Here is a 16,725-nt window from a genome sequence, read left to right on the forward strand (position 1 = left end):
TTAATGGGTCCAGTGGCCAGATAAGAATCAGGATGACTGAAGATGGCCCTGGTTTTGAAGAGACTTGCCCAGGTTCAGACAGTGTCACATGTCTTAGGCCAGATTTGGACCCAGGTTCTACTGACTTTAGGGCTAATGCTCTATCCACTGGACCACCCGGCTGCCTTTATAGGCAGGTGTCAGCAACTGATTGACTGTGAGAAGTTATAAGTAATTATGAGTTGACGAGGGAAGCTAGGTTGTTATGAATTTGCATGTTTTACCCTCAACATTAAGAGAGAGAACTTAGGAAGAAGTGGTAATTGGGGGGGGGGGGTTGAGGGAGGAGAAGAAAGGATGGATTCAGTTTTGGAAATCTTGAGTTTCTGATAACTATAGGACAAAAGATACAAGAAAAAAAAACAGTACCTACCAAAAATTCCAAACTGATAAGTGGAAGAGAAAGGTCAGTAGTATTCCACATTGCAAAGTTCACAGTTGAAACACTTTGTGAACCAGTGACCACAGATCTCCCTTTTTCTCGATTCTCGTCAGACTATTACTTGATAACAATTCTGCCCATGGAGAGAGAAAAATAGATGCTTTATGATTTCAGCAACATGGAGCAATAGCTTTGGGAAGTGAGATCTAATGAAAAGCTGAATGTGGTAGAGGACCCCTGGAGCAACTCAGTTTTAGAATTTTTTTAAATTATGGATTCAGCATGAGTCTGAGTCAATATAGAAAAGAGTGGGTCAGTCAGTAAACATTTATGAAAAACCTTCACTATCCAAGGTACTGTATTTAAGTGCTGGGGCCAGAAGAATGGTCCAAGACAATCTTTTCTCTCAAGCAGGTCACCATCTATTAGGGAGGATAACATGCTAGCAATTACTTAAACAATCTCTATAGCATATAAGTTGAAGTAATTGATAAGTGAAAGTCATTAGTGATAATAAAGATTCTAGAAGTGCTTCTAGAAAATATAATTTTAGTTGAAGCAAGCCAGGGAAAAGTGAAGGCAGAAAAGAGTACATCAGGAATGAGAAAACCAGGGAAAGGACCCTTGTGTGAAAAGGAATATTTTATTGGAGGAGTAGGAAAGATCCCAATGCAACTGGACCCCAGAAGACAGACAGAATGGGTCTGTCTGTGTGTGTGTGTGTTTGTGTGTGTTTTGAGATGAGATTTTTTTAAAAAACTTACAGTGCCAAAAACATTTAGGTCTCTCTGAGTGTCAAAAATATTTAAATCCCTTCCTGGAAGCCTGAAGAAGTGAAAGCCAGCTTCTCTTCCCATTGTCTTAAATGCACTTCTTTAATGGGTTTGACAAGGGTGGCAGTATCCTCTAATACCTGGCTCCATAATAAGTAAATTATGTTCTGGTCTTTCCTGTCGCAAGGTACATGACTCTTAAGTCTAACACTTCATTTCCTATCATGCCAGCACAAGCTTGATCCATCATTGGCCAAGGTCAGATACAAAAACTTTCAATGCAAAAACTATTTTTAGAGTTAATCTCGAAGTTAGATACACAATCACTAGTATTTTGTAAATAGAAAAGCAGATTTGAGACTAGTAGCAGTAATTTTTTGTAGGAAACATTCAGGCTTCAAAGGAGTAAGACTTTCTTTAAGGTTTTAGTAATGTAAGAAAAGGAGAGAGATTTTATAAATGTAATATCAATAGATAGACTTTGCCACTGACTGACTAAGGGGGAAAAGAAAAAAAAAGAAATACTGATAGGTGGGATGTCCTAAAGAGTGAGAGAAAACTTAGGAGGAAAGAATTTTTTTTTTTTTTTTCTGGAGATGGGGGGAACATGAATGTAAGATATTTGTGGAACAATGAATGGTAAATAAGAAAAGCAGCACCTACTGAAAATTCCAGAATGACATCTCAAAAATTCCCATATCACCTTCCAAAATTCCACTCAAGGGCCGGCTAGGTGGTGCAGTTTTTAGAGCAACAGCCCTGGAGTCAGGAGTACCTGAGTTCAAATCCAGCCCCAGACACCTAATAATTACATAGCTTTGTGGCCTTGGGCAAGCCACTTAACCACATTTGCCTTGCAAAAAGACTTTATGGTACCTGTCAGAGTTGTTTAGATTCAAAAATTCCTTTAGGTTTCTTCTTATGTGTTTTTCACATATACATGAGGTTCAATTTTTGTTTAATTTTAAATTCTTAAAAATCCCTTTGTCTGAAGACACTGGTTCCCTTTCCAAAAAACTGAAATAGTAACTTTATTTTTGATGGATTGTGTTAAATCTAAGTCATTCAAGTATACTTCATAATCTAAGACTTCTTATATTGGTTCTGAGAAACTGAGACTTTTCATAAGAAAAATATTCCATTAAAACATATCCCCTATAACTTCTTATTGCTGGGAAGAACAATTGACCTCTGAGAAAACAATGGGGTTTTTTTAAAAGGTTAAATTTCAGAGAAGAGACTGCGTTCTCCTAAAGAAATACATTCCTAAAGAGATATATCATGATATGGCCTAGAAGAAGGCTTAGTGTTCATTGAAAATAAATTAGGATTCCCTAATTGACAAATGCTCAAAGGATATGCAAAGGCAATTCTCAGACAAAGCTATCTATACTCATGTGAAAAATTGCTCTAAATCTTTATTTATTAGCAAATTAAGGCATCTGTGAGGAACCACTTTGCATCTCTGATTGACCAGTAGAAAGGATAATGATCAATGTTGGAGGGAATGTGGAAAATGTAGGACATTAATGCATTGTTAGTGGAGTTGTGAACTGATCCTACCTTTCTGGAGAGCAATCTTGAATTATGTCCAAAGGCCAATAAAAATGCGCACGCCTTTTGATCTAGCAACAACTCTCCCTGATCTGCATCCTGAAGAGATCATAGAAAAAGGTAAAAATCCCACATGTACAAAAATATTCATGGAAATTGAAGGTATGTCCATTAATTGAAGAATGAGTGAACAAATTTGAACAAATTGTGGTAAATGTGATTGTGTTCCACCATGAAGGATGGGATTTCAGAAAAGCCTAGAAAGACCTGCATGAATTGTTGCTGAGTGAAATGAGCAGAACCAGAAGAACATCATACACACTAACATAGGATGATAATCCACCATGATGGTCTTATTCATTTCAGCAGTGCCATCATCAAAGATAATTATAAATGACTTGTGATGGAGAATGCCATCTATATCCAGAGAAGGAATTGTGGAGTTTAAATGAAGATCCAAACCCATTATTCAATTTTTAATAGTTTTCTTATATATTATGCCATTTTTTCTCTGTAATATTTTATCTTCCTTTTGAATCTGATTCTTTTCTCACAACACATTCATTTTCAATCTATGTTTAACATGGTTGAAAATGTAAAGTAGATTTTTTTTTCTCTTGGGGAAGGGTGAAGGGAAGGGAGGGGCAGAAAAATTGTAAAACTCAAAACCTTGCAAAAAATGATTAGTGGAAACCACCATTGTATGTACTTGTTAGACAAATAAGATATTTATATAATCAAATAATTAAAAGATATAAACATCCATCCCCACACCAAAAATAAATGAAAATAAAAAAAAATTAGGAACCAGATTCTCTTTCTCACAAATTTTACCTGAAATCTAAATTTAGTTTATGGGTTGACAAATTCAAAAAATGAAAAAAAATATAATTTCTTCAAATACATCAAATATCAAAAGACCCTAAGCAGAAACATAGAAGATAAAATTTTAAAATACTTGGAGAAATAAAATAATCATTAATTTTCAACAAGTTATATGCTCAAAACTTTGAGAATTAAAATTGGAATATCATGGTAATTCTGTCATCTGATTTTTAACCTCAATATCTATCACTGAATTCATAGTGAGTATGAGTAACTATGGAAATTATAGGTTGGTCAATGAGTCAGTAAACATATAAGATGTGCCCAAGCTCATACTGTCTAAGTCATTAATATGCCAAGGCTAGGAAGGACAGTCCAAGACAATTTCTGCCATCAAAAGGGCTCATAGTTTGCTACAGGAAAGAACATACTAGTGATTATATTGAAATAAGCCCTATACATATGTTTTACATACACACATACATATATATATATATATATATATGTATTAAGAAGCTATATAATTGGGGAGGATAACATACTAGCAATTACATAAACAATCTATATAAGTTGAAGTTAATTGATCAATGAAAGACATTAGAAGTGCTTCTAGAAAATATACCTTTAGCTTGAACTTGAAGGAAGTCAGGGAAAAATAAAGGCAGGAAAGAGTACATCAGGAATGAGAAAACATTACAAATAATGTATGTGTGGTATATGTGTATATGTGTATATGTGTATATGTGTGTACGTGTGTGTGTGTGTGAGTGAAAGGGAAGGAAAATTAGAGATTTTAAAAATCTTTCAATGCTAAGGTATCTTAAGAGTTACTCTTGGGCGGTAATAGAGAATCAATATGGTTTGAGTACAAATGTAGACTTCAGGAGGAAAAAAATCTGGAGTACCTCTTTGGGACGGGACTTGTAGCACGTAGAACAACTATCATTCCATTGCAACAGATAGCCAGACTTTCGATGATGCAGATGATCTTTAAGTTTTTGCCAGTGTGAGAAAATGAAACATATTACAACAGATAGACTTCGGGACTAATTGGATATAATGGGGGAAAGAAAGAGTATGTATACAAAAAAGACAATTATTCTATTAGTGTGACTAAATGAAGAGTGAGACTAATAGGAAAAAGAACTTTTTTCCAAAGGGGTGAGGGGTAAAGATAAGGATTGCAGTTTTGGAAGTTCTCACTAATAAGCTTCATTTAAACTCCACAATACCCTCTCTGAATACATATGTGTTAAATGAATAGTAAATTAGAAAAACAGCACCTATGGAAAGTTCCAAAATGGAATGTGGAAGGAAAGTTCACCACATCAACTTCTAAAAGTTAACACTTAACTTGGAAAATCAAAAAAATCAAAGAAACTCTTTCACTGTCCTCTAATTAGGACTGACACTTTTCAACTGTTCTGTCTGCTCCCAAAACAGATGCTTTCTGATGTGAGCAGAACTTCATATTAGTTTCTGGGAGTGGGTTAAAATAAAGTCCATCAAAGTCATCCAGATTGAAAATTTATTTCTTTCCTGGTGCTTTTTTTAATTGAATTCTTCCAAGTCTTTTCCTCTGAAAACACTGATTCCTTTTTCAAAAGAAAACTGAAATAGCAACTTTCTTTTTGGTAATTGTGTATGTCATGATTTCAGCCATCTAATTGTACTGGAAAATGCAAGTTAATATAAATGTCCCGTGAATGAATTGTGAAATGGTTTTTATTAAGACATCTTAAAATTGCACAGCTCTCATAGTGGGAGAGAGGGGCAAGCAATCCCAGAAATGGAAGCTATTTTATGCAGTTTTCAAAGGCTTTGTTCCTGCCCCTTCATGCCAACCGTAGGCTGGGGTCATAAATCTGATACATTGGTGCATATACATTTCCCCAGCCATGATCATTATACTAATCTGCAAGAACAGCTAGATCTCCTTCAGTCTCATCAGCTTTTGATCAAATAGAGGCTAAACTTTTTATCTTAACTCAATACCTGGCCATGAGCAACAATATAGTCTTTCATAGTCTTGTGGAACCCAAACACCCAGATATTCCCCACAATTTCCCCCTTTTGATAATAAGAATTTGGGGTTCCACACCTGATCAGTGATTTCTTTCTTAAATCCCAACCCTTGTTGCTGACATAACTAGTGGCTTTTTCTTCTATCAAGATTTTTACTTCCTCATTATCAGAGACATGGTCTTGTCTTTTTTCCAGGTTAGTGTGGGAGCACATGTCAACTTTCTGATGTCCTTTACTACTTGCTGTTGACATCTATCTTTAGGCAGCAACTTGTTAGGTTCAATTTAGCACAGACTCTCCTTCAGTCAATAGGTAGCCTAATGACAATCTATGTTGAATAATTGCCTCACTGGTGTGTGTGGCTTGGCCAACCTGCAAGTCGAGGCCCTAGCTGTCTAACTGGTAATTTTTCCACTACAGCTTAAGAATCTAATCAGGCTATAAATTGGGGTTCCATAGACCCAACTCCTATTCTATGGCCAGGTAATGGGCCCTTAAGTCTAGATAACTCCCTGATCAACCCTTTGGACAAGTGGGTATAGGCAGTAGTCCCATGAATCCAATAATGTCCCTTTACTGCTGGTTGACACTGGTTGACACTGGTTGACACTAGTTGACACTGGTGGAAACTATATTCCAGGAATATAGTTTCCCAGTTTCCAACAAAAGGATAATACTGTTCATCCTTACTTCCAAGGGGTGCTCCTAGTTAAGCCATATAGATTATGATAATAGGTGCATTTCCAAAGTTGTTGAACCTCCTTCCACAGGCAAACACTTTTATACCAAAATGTTTTAGATAGATCTTCTTGGCTCCAAAATTGAACAAAATAAATCCCTGATTTTTTGCCATTGGACCAACCCCAAGAATACCTAATAAAGCTAGTAACGTTCCTTGAATTATTTTTCTTGCAACTGGCCATGTCCACACTTTCCTTGCAAGTCCATACTAACTGATAATCACAACTTCCCTTAACAAGTCCTCCAATTTGTGCATTTTTACAAGGGATCCAAGTACTATCATTACATCTCAATCTACCTATCTCTAAGTTTTACAGAGCAGAATATATGTATCCTGCTTCTGGACATGTCCAGACATCTGTTACTCTACAGTAGATGCTCCTGGACAGGCTGGTTTAAACAATAGTCACCCTGAACTGACTCAGTCATGTACCAGTGGTGTTTCACTCCTCTGGAGCAGAATCCAGTGCCACAATGCACCTCTGTCCAGGAACTGAGAATCTAGGCCAGACCCAGGGGGACTGGCACTCAAGTCGATTCTGAAACTGCTGTGGACTACTGCAAGTCCAACACTTAGCCACACCAAAAGACTGGGCAGTGACTTCTGTCAGCTAGATTCTCCTCCCACCATTACTAATACCCCAGTTTTCTAAATCAGAGATAGGACTCTCCCTAGATAGGATATACAGATTCTCATAGGATATAAGCATGCCACCCAATAATCTCCCTCTTTTTCTCTCAATGGAGAACATCATCACCCCTGTCTCTTCCTCTTCCTTTCCATAAGGAAAAGTAGGGGTATCACATTTACAAAATCAAAGGGAAGTTACAGATACAAACAATGTACACATAGGAAGAGATGGTGGAGATGTAGTACATCCAGTGTCTTTCCTCTCTTCTCTTCTCCCTTGGAGACATCCAGTGTCCTTCCTGCATTTTCTGAATCTGTTCCAGAAAGTCCTTTCCAACTCAGGTGACTTGTTACGACCTTGTCTTCTGGTAAAGAAACTACTTAACATTTTACTCAGCTCAAAACATGTGTTTTTATCAAAAGACAATGAGATTTTGGAACTTATTACAATTTACACTTTTGCCTTATTCAATGTCATATTGACATAACATATTTCACTTCAACAAAATAAACCCAGTGTTTTATTATGAGCAAATTTGCAATGAGAATTATCACATTAACTTAACTTTGTAGTATTTACATTTAACCTTTTGTTCTCATCACAATAATGACTCAAACATCCTTAACCAAAATGAAATTTTTCCAAAATATTTCCATATTTTCCTTTTCCTGATGTATTTATCTGACTCACATTCCTTTCCCTAAATCAGACCTTGAAACTGATTTCCGATTCTTCTTACCTAAATATCTCCCTAACATAAAAACTAAGGACACTTAATTCCTATCTTAACATGTAGCTGATAGCAGCTATCAGAGCCACATATATTAACTATCTGGCTATTAAATCACCTAAAACTTTTATCAGATTTGCTTATTATTTTACAGTAAGGATCCAGGAAATCAAAGGAATATTCCTTTATGAATATAACTTTTGAACATCAGTGTCCAGGCAGAGGTCATGTGGGTAGTCAAGTTTCTTAGACCAGACTTATTCTCTCAGGTGAGACATTATCCATGTCACTTTGGGGAAATAAAGTCAAAAGAGTCCAGCCTCAGGCCATACTGAGAAGCTGCTCCTTTGACTGCACATCCCTGTCACTTGACGTCTTCAGACCATTGGGTTGCTTGGGCCCAAGAACAACACATTGACCGAGTAGCGTTTCCTTTTTGATGATCATCCTGGTCTCTGATGCTGAAAATTGATTAAAAGTTCTATGATCTAAAATAGTTGTTTTACCCAAGTGGAGCTTCCAGTGAGTCTAATTCACCAAATTCCAATTATGAGCCCCTAAGTGTCTAACTGTCCTTTCTGGGTCTATGCTAAAACCGCGTATTCTAAATATGACTGACTCTCCAGACCTCAATTCCAAGCTCTTACTAGAGGAAACCATTTGTCTGAAATCATATCCGCTCAATTTCTGGAAGGATGGTGTATCAGATTCCCCTTGGCTAGAAAAACCCTCCTTCTTGCCTGCTATATTTTACATCGAATAAACACCTTTTTTGGGCCAGGAGATTGTAGATTTGCACATAACAATTAAGTTAAGTATAACCACAGAAAAATCTCAAATTATCTTGTGTTTATCCTTCTCATATTACATAGATGCTTTTACTTCAAACAAACCAGTTTCAGTATATACATAATATCCAAAATATTCCCAATTCACATATATAGCTAGAAACTTCTATACATAAACTTGTTTAGCATTAGCCATCCTTAAATTATTATGTTTGTTTTTGCAAGGCAATTGGGGTTAAGTGACTTTCCCAAAGTCACACTGAGATACATCAAGTATCTGAGTTTAGATTTGAACTCAGGTCCTCCTGACTCCACTGCCATCTTAGATGACTCTAAATTTCCAACATATCTTATGAATTCCAATATAATGGGATCCAATCAGGCTTCCACATGGCTCCCTTGCCCCACCCCAAGTCTGGAGGTAACCTTCCCCATTTAGGATTTTGGTGAAATTCCAGGAGAGGGAACCCAAGCTCCCTTCTTCGAGGCACCTATTATCCCCTGGCCTCTCCTTCATGTTAGATCTCCCACCTGGAGGACTTCTCACAAACTCCAGGGCAGTTTTGGTCAGCAACGCCACCCTAGAGATCTGCCCCTTGCTGCAGTTTTACTCCCATTTTAATCACTCTTGGCTCCAAACCTGAGTCAATCTTCCCAGGAATCTCTGATATATTTTCCAAGCAAAGAACACCAAGAAAGTAGACTTCAAAACAAGTCATTTGCATGTATTGTTTTCTTATATTCCTCCTGGAAAGGTCTAAAGGACGTATTTCTGTAATTAGAAATTAGACCTAGAAGACAACTCAGTATTCACTGCAAATAAATTAAGAACCATATTATTTTTCTCATATAAATTCTATCTGAAATGTAAATTTAGTGATAGGTTAGCATACTGAGAAGAAAAGAAAAAAATGTAGAATTTCCTTAAATACATCATATATCAAAAGTGCACAAGCAAAAATAGACAAGCTAAAATTACAGAAATCAGAGAAACTACTTAGCATCACTATTGTGCGGTTATCTACTCAAAACATTAAAAATTGAGCATCATCTCAATTCTGTCATCTGTGATTTGTAACCGCAATATCAGTATGTGGATTCATTTTGAGTCTGAATAGTCATGGAAAGAACTGATTGGTCAGCGTATCTGTAAACCTTCATGTCGTGCCCCCATCTGCCTAAGTTACTATGCTGTGTACTGTACCAGGAAGGAGGGTACAAGATTATCTCTGCTCATAGTCTGTTAGGAGAGATAACATGCTCGTAGAGGGGTCAAGAGGCCAGTTATAGTCAAAATAACCTGAGCTCTGGTGATCCTGGAGCTCTTGATTTAAAACACAACTGCATCATTTGTGGTCTCATTTGTGGCTTCACTATTCAGTAAGCCCTGTTTCTGAACTTCTTGACCTGGGTCACAACCTGCTGGCTTAATTCCTGCCCATAACAAAGTTACACCACTTTTTCATCTGGTATGCTAATTTTGTGGTTTTCTTCCATAAGAACTGTTGCATGTTTTCAATGAACTGGCTCCATCAGTCCTCCTGCTGATATTCCCCACCTGCTTGTTAATATGTTTTCTTTTCTCTCCTGAGCTGAATGGGTCCCCTACTGGTTTGGGGATTGCAACACATGCTGACAGAATAAATAAGGGATCCATAAGTCAAAAGATACAGTAATAAAGAAAATAAAAATAATTGAAAAGGACAATGAAAGGACCCCTTCCTCTAGAAAATGTCTTTTAATTATAAAGATTTCATTTTGAGTTTTACAAGTTTTCCTCTAATCTTACTTCCCTCCCCCCACCCCCACAGAAGGCCATTTGCCAGTCTTTACATTGTTTCCATGTTATACATCCATCCAAATTGAGTGTGATGAAAGAGAAATCATATCCTTAAGAAACAAAGTATAAGATAGCAAGATCAGACAATAAGATATCAGGTTTTTTCCCTAAATTAAAGATCCTTGGACTTTGTTCAAACCCCACAGTTTTTCTCCGGATACAGATGGTATTCTCTATTACAGTCAGCCAGAATTTGTCCCTGATTGTTGCAGTGATGTAATGAGCAAGTCCATCAAGTTTGATCATCGCCCCCATGTTACTGTTAGACTGTACAGTGTTTTTCTGATTCTGCTCATCTCACTCATCATCAGTTCATGCAAATCCCCCAGGCTTCCCTGAATTCCCATCCTTCCTTTCGAATAGAACAACAGTGTTCTATGACATACATATACCACAGTTTGCTAAACCATTCCCCAAGTGAAGGACATTCATTTAATTTCCAATTCTTTGCCACCACAAACAGGGCTGCTATGAATATTTTCATACAACTGATGTTTTTACCTTTTTTCATCATCTCTTCAGGGAATAGCTCCAGTACTGGTATTACTGGATCAAAGGGTATGCATATTTTTGTTGCCCTTTGTGTATAATTCCAAATTTCTCTCCAGAAATGTTGCATGAATTCACAGCTCCTCCAGTAATGTATTAGTGTCCCAGATTTCCCACAACCCTTCCAACAATGATCATTTTCCTTTCTGATCATATTGGCCAGTCTGAGAGGTGTGAAGTGGCACCTCAGAGAAGCTTTAATTGGCATAGAAAATGTCTTTTCTCCTGGACTTGGAGAAAGCCAGGAAATCTTTAGTCAGAGATGAAGAATCAGAACATTCCAGTCATGGATACATGTAGTCAGGGAAAATGCCTAGATTTAGGAGATAGAGCAAACAATAGATTAAAGACAATTTATTTACAAAACGAGGTTAGGAAATGTATAAATCATATTGACAAGTATGTTGGTGGGAGGCAGTTGGGTGGTGCAGTGGATAGAACACCAATCCTGGGCAAATCACTTAACCCTATTATCTTGAAGAAAAAGGATAAAGAAGTATGTTGGTGAGAGGAGGGATCAGATTTTCAGTATAAGTCATCCTCAAGTTTTTAGATAACCTGTGGCTTTAATTAAATCAACAGGGTAGACTTAATGGGATGTGACCTTTAGGAGGATCATGTTGATACTGAGTGAAGAATATACTGAAATGGTGAGAGATTTATTGCAGATAGAAAAATGAGCAAGCTATTGAAATATTACAGATCTGAAGTGATGAAGGCTGCATTATTTCTGTGGAAATGAAAGAGGAGAAAAGGAGAGTTCATATAGAAAAGATGTTACAAAAGTAATATCACAGGACAGCTAGGTGGTACAATGAATAGAGCTTTAGCCCTGGAATCAGGATGACCTGAGTTCAAACCTGGTCTCAGACACATAATAATTACCTAGCTATGTTACCTTGGGCACTTAACTCCACAGCTTTGTAAAAACTAAAAAAACAACGTAATATCAAAAGTCTTTGGAAAGGAACTGAATGAAGGTGGCAGCAGATAAGAGGTAAGCCTTGGTAAGTATACAGCACAAGCAAAGTAAGGAACAGTGACTGCAAGCCTGGTTAGGTGGAAAGTTCATTATTTCAATTTTAGTAATACGAATATAAGAGATCTATGGGATAAACAGTAAATTAGAAAAGCAGCAGCAACTGAGAATTCCAATGTGGTTTCTGGGAGAAAACTTGACCACAATTCCATCTTCCAAAGCTAACACTCAAAATACTTCTAAAATCTTACCGTATATATTTCTTTTTGTTGTCTCATCAAAAGTGACACTCTTTAACATTTCTGTAAACTTCTGCTGCTATAGAGATGAAGAAAAACAGATGCATTAGGATGTAAGTAACATAGAACATTAGTTTTGGGGAATATTTCTCAGTGGACACCTTGTTTGGGTAGATGGCCCCTCTGAGTTGCCTAGCTTAGAATTTTTAAAATGTCTTTCTAAATAATTTGTTTTTTAATTTTATTTTTTAATGTCATGGGGTTAAGTGACTTGACCAAGGTCATACAGCTGGGCAATTATTTTCAGAGCCTGGATTTGAATTCAGGTCTTCCTGACTCCAGGGCTGGTGTTCTATCCACTACACTACCAAGCTGCCCCTTTGCTAATTAATTTTATTGTACATGATTTTTTTACACTTGAAAATATGAATAAAATCTGTAAACAAAGTTATTCTTAAGTGAACACTTAACCCCATTCCCTTAAATAAAAAAATTGAAGCAAAAATATTCTAAATATGATAATTAAGAGAAATATAAGCTAAAACTATTAAAAATATTAAGATGCTTAGATGACAGAAAATGAAAATGATGTGCTTTAGATGAAATGGGAAAACTGATGCATTCTTAGTCTAGAGCTGAACTAATTCAAGTATGCTAGTGAAAATTTTCTAACTATGGTCAAAAGGGCCATAAAATTGTGTATACCTTTTGATCTTGCAATGATTTGTACTACATGGAGTGCAAAGAAAAATGACCCATAGGCATAAAAAAATATCGATAAGGAGCTATCTCTTTTTGCTGGCAAAGAATTGGAAACTAAGTCCATGAACTGGAAAAAGGTCAAACAAATTATGATATATGAATATTACAGTATAAAACTATCATACCATTAGAAATGTTGTAGTATATATTTTTTAAATTAACTGATACAAATGGAAGTACACAGAAGCAAGGGAATAATTTACATAATAACAGCAGTATCAATAGAGATTGTGAAAGACTTGGGGTAACCCTGACCAGTATATTGATCAACAAGAACTGAAATAATGTTTTCAAGATGAAAAAATGCTATTCACTTCTAGAGAGGAAACTGATAAATTCTGAATGTAGATTGAAGGAGTTTTTTGTTCTGTTCATATGAATATGTTTATCATATCTCTAGCTTTCTCAATTGGTGAAGGGAGGAAGAGAATTTGAAACATAAAATTGAAATAAAAAATAGAGCAAGAAAACAGGAATTTATATAAAATCATTTTGCGAGTCAAATACAGAAGGATAAACTAAGTATCCCCCCAAACCCACTTCCATTTAACCAGTTACATGGGTATTTAAAAAAAATTTATTTCAAATATCGGAGAAGTACAAATATGCTAACTACTTGGTCTATAAATCAAAAAGATGAAATAAGGAAAAGGATGAGGACATATATATTATATATAAATGTGTGTGTGTGTGTGTGTATATATATATATATATACATATATATATATGTGTATATATATATGTATATATATATATATATATATATACATACATAGCAACTCTTTTTGGTAGCAGAGAATTCCTACTGTTATTACTAACCCTACTAGAGGACCACAACAACCAAGAAATTGATTGAGTGCATTGCTCAATTATGTTTATTATAGTGAGGGGTGGTATGCTTTGTAAGGTATCCTTCTCATTTGCTCTTACCAGCATTGTTCTACCCCATGGGAAAGCTAGACAGAACTGGACTATTGAAGATGTTCTAGCTGCTATGGGAGTCTCTTGGCTTTAGATTAGTTTCACTTCTTCCTGTATCAGCAAGGCTACACAGTACTTACATCAAAATTTTTGAGGAAAAAGTGAAACAATACAGAAATAAATGCTGTGGTCTTTTGAGACCTTTCTGTATTGTGGAGAATGTTCTCAAGTGAAAAACGATCTGAACTTTTAAGGACACAGAGGGAGATTTTATTGGGGAAAAAATAATTAAAAAATAATTTTAGGGGCAATTTCAATTTCTACTAGGTCCCTTATAAGTATAATTTACCAAATCAGTAAATAAAACTTGTTAGACAATCAGACCAGAAAATAAACAATAGAAAATAAGAGAAATTAATAGAACCCCTTCTTTTTTTTAAGATTTTGCAAGGCAATGGTGTTAAGTGGCTTGCCCAAGGCCACATGGCTAGGTAATGATTAAGTGTCAGAGGTTTGATTTGAACCCAGATACTCCTGACTCCAAGGGCGGTGCTCTATCCACTGTGCCACCTAGAAGACCCTAGAACCCCTTCTTTCCCCAATACAACATGATTTTCAGGAAAATATCCTGTGGCACTGAATTATGAGTTTTTGGAAAAAGAAAAAGATTCAATTTTGAAAAGAGAGAAAGGAAAGAGGATTGGCCAATCAGAACACAGAGACATGACAGTGGGCCTGACAATGTAGAGTCAGCTAAGAGCTTCCCTCTGCCTGTATTTTAAAACAAACACATATAAATCACAACAGAGTCAGAGCACTTCAAATCAGAGAGGTCCCTGAACTCCGGGGAAAACCCCACTTTTACTCTTGCAATAGAGGAAACACAGAGAACATTCCATTATCAGAATATATATTTAACACTTCTAGATTTTAATTGGTATAACTTTTGAGAAGGGAAACAGTCATTCAAAAATCCCTCAGCATAATTGGAATATCTCCTGTCCCCCTTTTTCAAACAGAATGCATCAAATAACTTCTTTTTTTAAGAAGACAAGTCTTTTCTGGGCATGTGGGTGAAATCTTCAGTTCTCAAATCCTCACTTGACCCATAATTTTCTGTAATAACTAAAATTATCAGAATCTATATTGATAAACTCCTGAAGCTATGCTATGATATCATTCTGGTAAAAGATTATTTAGTTTCTCCTTATTTCTTTTATTTATTTTTGGCATTACTTAGTATCCAAATTATATACTTTAGAATAAACCTGACTCTCTTGTCTTTCTGGAATTTACTTCCCCAAAAGTTTCTGAAATTAAAATAGCATTTCTTTTTAAGATTTCAATATATAACGTATTTGGTAATATACAGACTCTTTCCTGATTCTTTTAACTCCAAATAAATTTCCTTTTTAAAACTTGTTTATCCAAATCTTCAAGAAATAACTCTCTCTCTCTCTCTCTCTCTCTCTCTCTCTCTCTCTCTCTCTCTCTCTCACTGTCTCTCCTTTCCTTGGGAACCATGGAGAACATTCATAAACAGCCTGTAAAAACTTGTCTATTTATCATTATTATAATTGTTATTAATTTCTAAGCCCTTCTCTTTAGCCACTTTCTTTAAAATATTTATGTCCTGCCCTGGTTTCTTTATTTCTTTAAATAGTTCTTCCCTTTATACACCCACACTAGTAGTTTAGAAAAAAATGAAACAAAGCCTTGACATATTTGGCTTTATTCCAAGCCTCCCCCTTACCCTTAATTTTTCCTGGAACTTTTGATGACTCTTCCACAAGAGGTTTCTTCTCTTGAAAGACTTTCTCAGTCTCCAGATCAGCTTCAAGTCTCTGACCTGCCCCACCTTGGGGTGCGGAAAACCCCCACCCCCCAAACAACAGGGAGATTAGTTTGGATCAAGAGAGAAATGAAATACATAGACACAGGTGGGGGTGCTATCAGGACAACTAGTAGATCTGTTTAATCACAGGATCAGACAGTTCTTTATAGCAGAAAACCACAAAATTAGCATAAGGATAAAACAATGATGTAATTCAGGATAAAACAGGATGTAATCCAGGTCAAGAAGTTTGGGTACAGAGCTTTCACCAAGTCAGGCCACAGATGATGAAGTTGTGTTATCACAGCAGAGTTCCATGGAAAGCCTTCATCCCCAAGGGTCACCAAAACTTGGGCTTTTAGTCATAATTGACCTTTAGCTCAAACTCACCCAAGATGCTTGTCTCAACATTTGATCTAAGTCAAGAATCAGAAGACTTACTGAATAGGAATCCTCTGCTGATAATTGTTCTATTGATATTTTTTCTTTTTCTGCCATAACAAGTTTGCATTCCATATTAACATCAGATGAGATTATAGATCTTTTAAAATTTGTTTGATAGCTCTTTAGTCTGAAAATTATTCAAAATGACTCTGCTATTTTCATATGTCATCCTCTCCAACATTCATCTAAGTCAAGAATCAGACTTACTGAATAGAAATCTTCTGCTGATAATTGTTCTGATATTTTTTTCTTCTACTGTTTCAGGTTTATATTCCACTTTCAATTCAGATGAGTTTATAGACTTTTAAATTTTGTTCTTCAGGTCTTTAGTCTGAAAATTATTCAAAATGACTGCTATTTTCATATTATGCCATTCTCTTCAACTTTCATCTAAACCAAGAATCAGAGAGAATTACTGAATAGAAATCTGCTGATAAATGTTCTGATATTTTTTCTTCTACTGTATCAGGTTAGCATTCCATATTCACTTCAGATGAATTCATATATTTTTTAATTTTATTCTTCAGGTCCTTAGTCAGAAAATTGTTCAAAATGATTCTGTTATTTTCATATTATTCCATCCTCTCCAACTTTTAAATCTCAGGTTACTAAAGAACTGATTTGTACCTACAATGGGATCTCTGTTCTCAAATTAAACCTCAAGATCT

Source organism: Macrotis lagotis, chromosome 1 (assembly GCF_037893015.1).
Source record: "Macrotis lagotis isolate mMagLag1 chromosome 1, bilby.v1.9.chrom.fasta, whole genome shotgun sequence".
Taxonomy (NCBI): domain Eukaryota; kingdom Metazoa; phylum Chordata; class Mammalia; order Peramelemorphia; family Peramelidae; genus Macrotis; species Macrotis lagotis.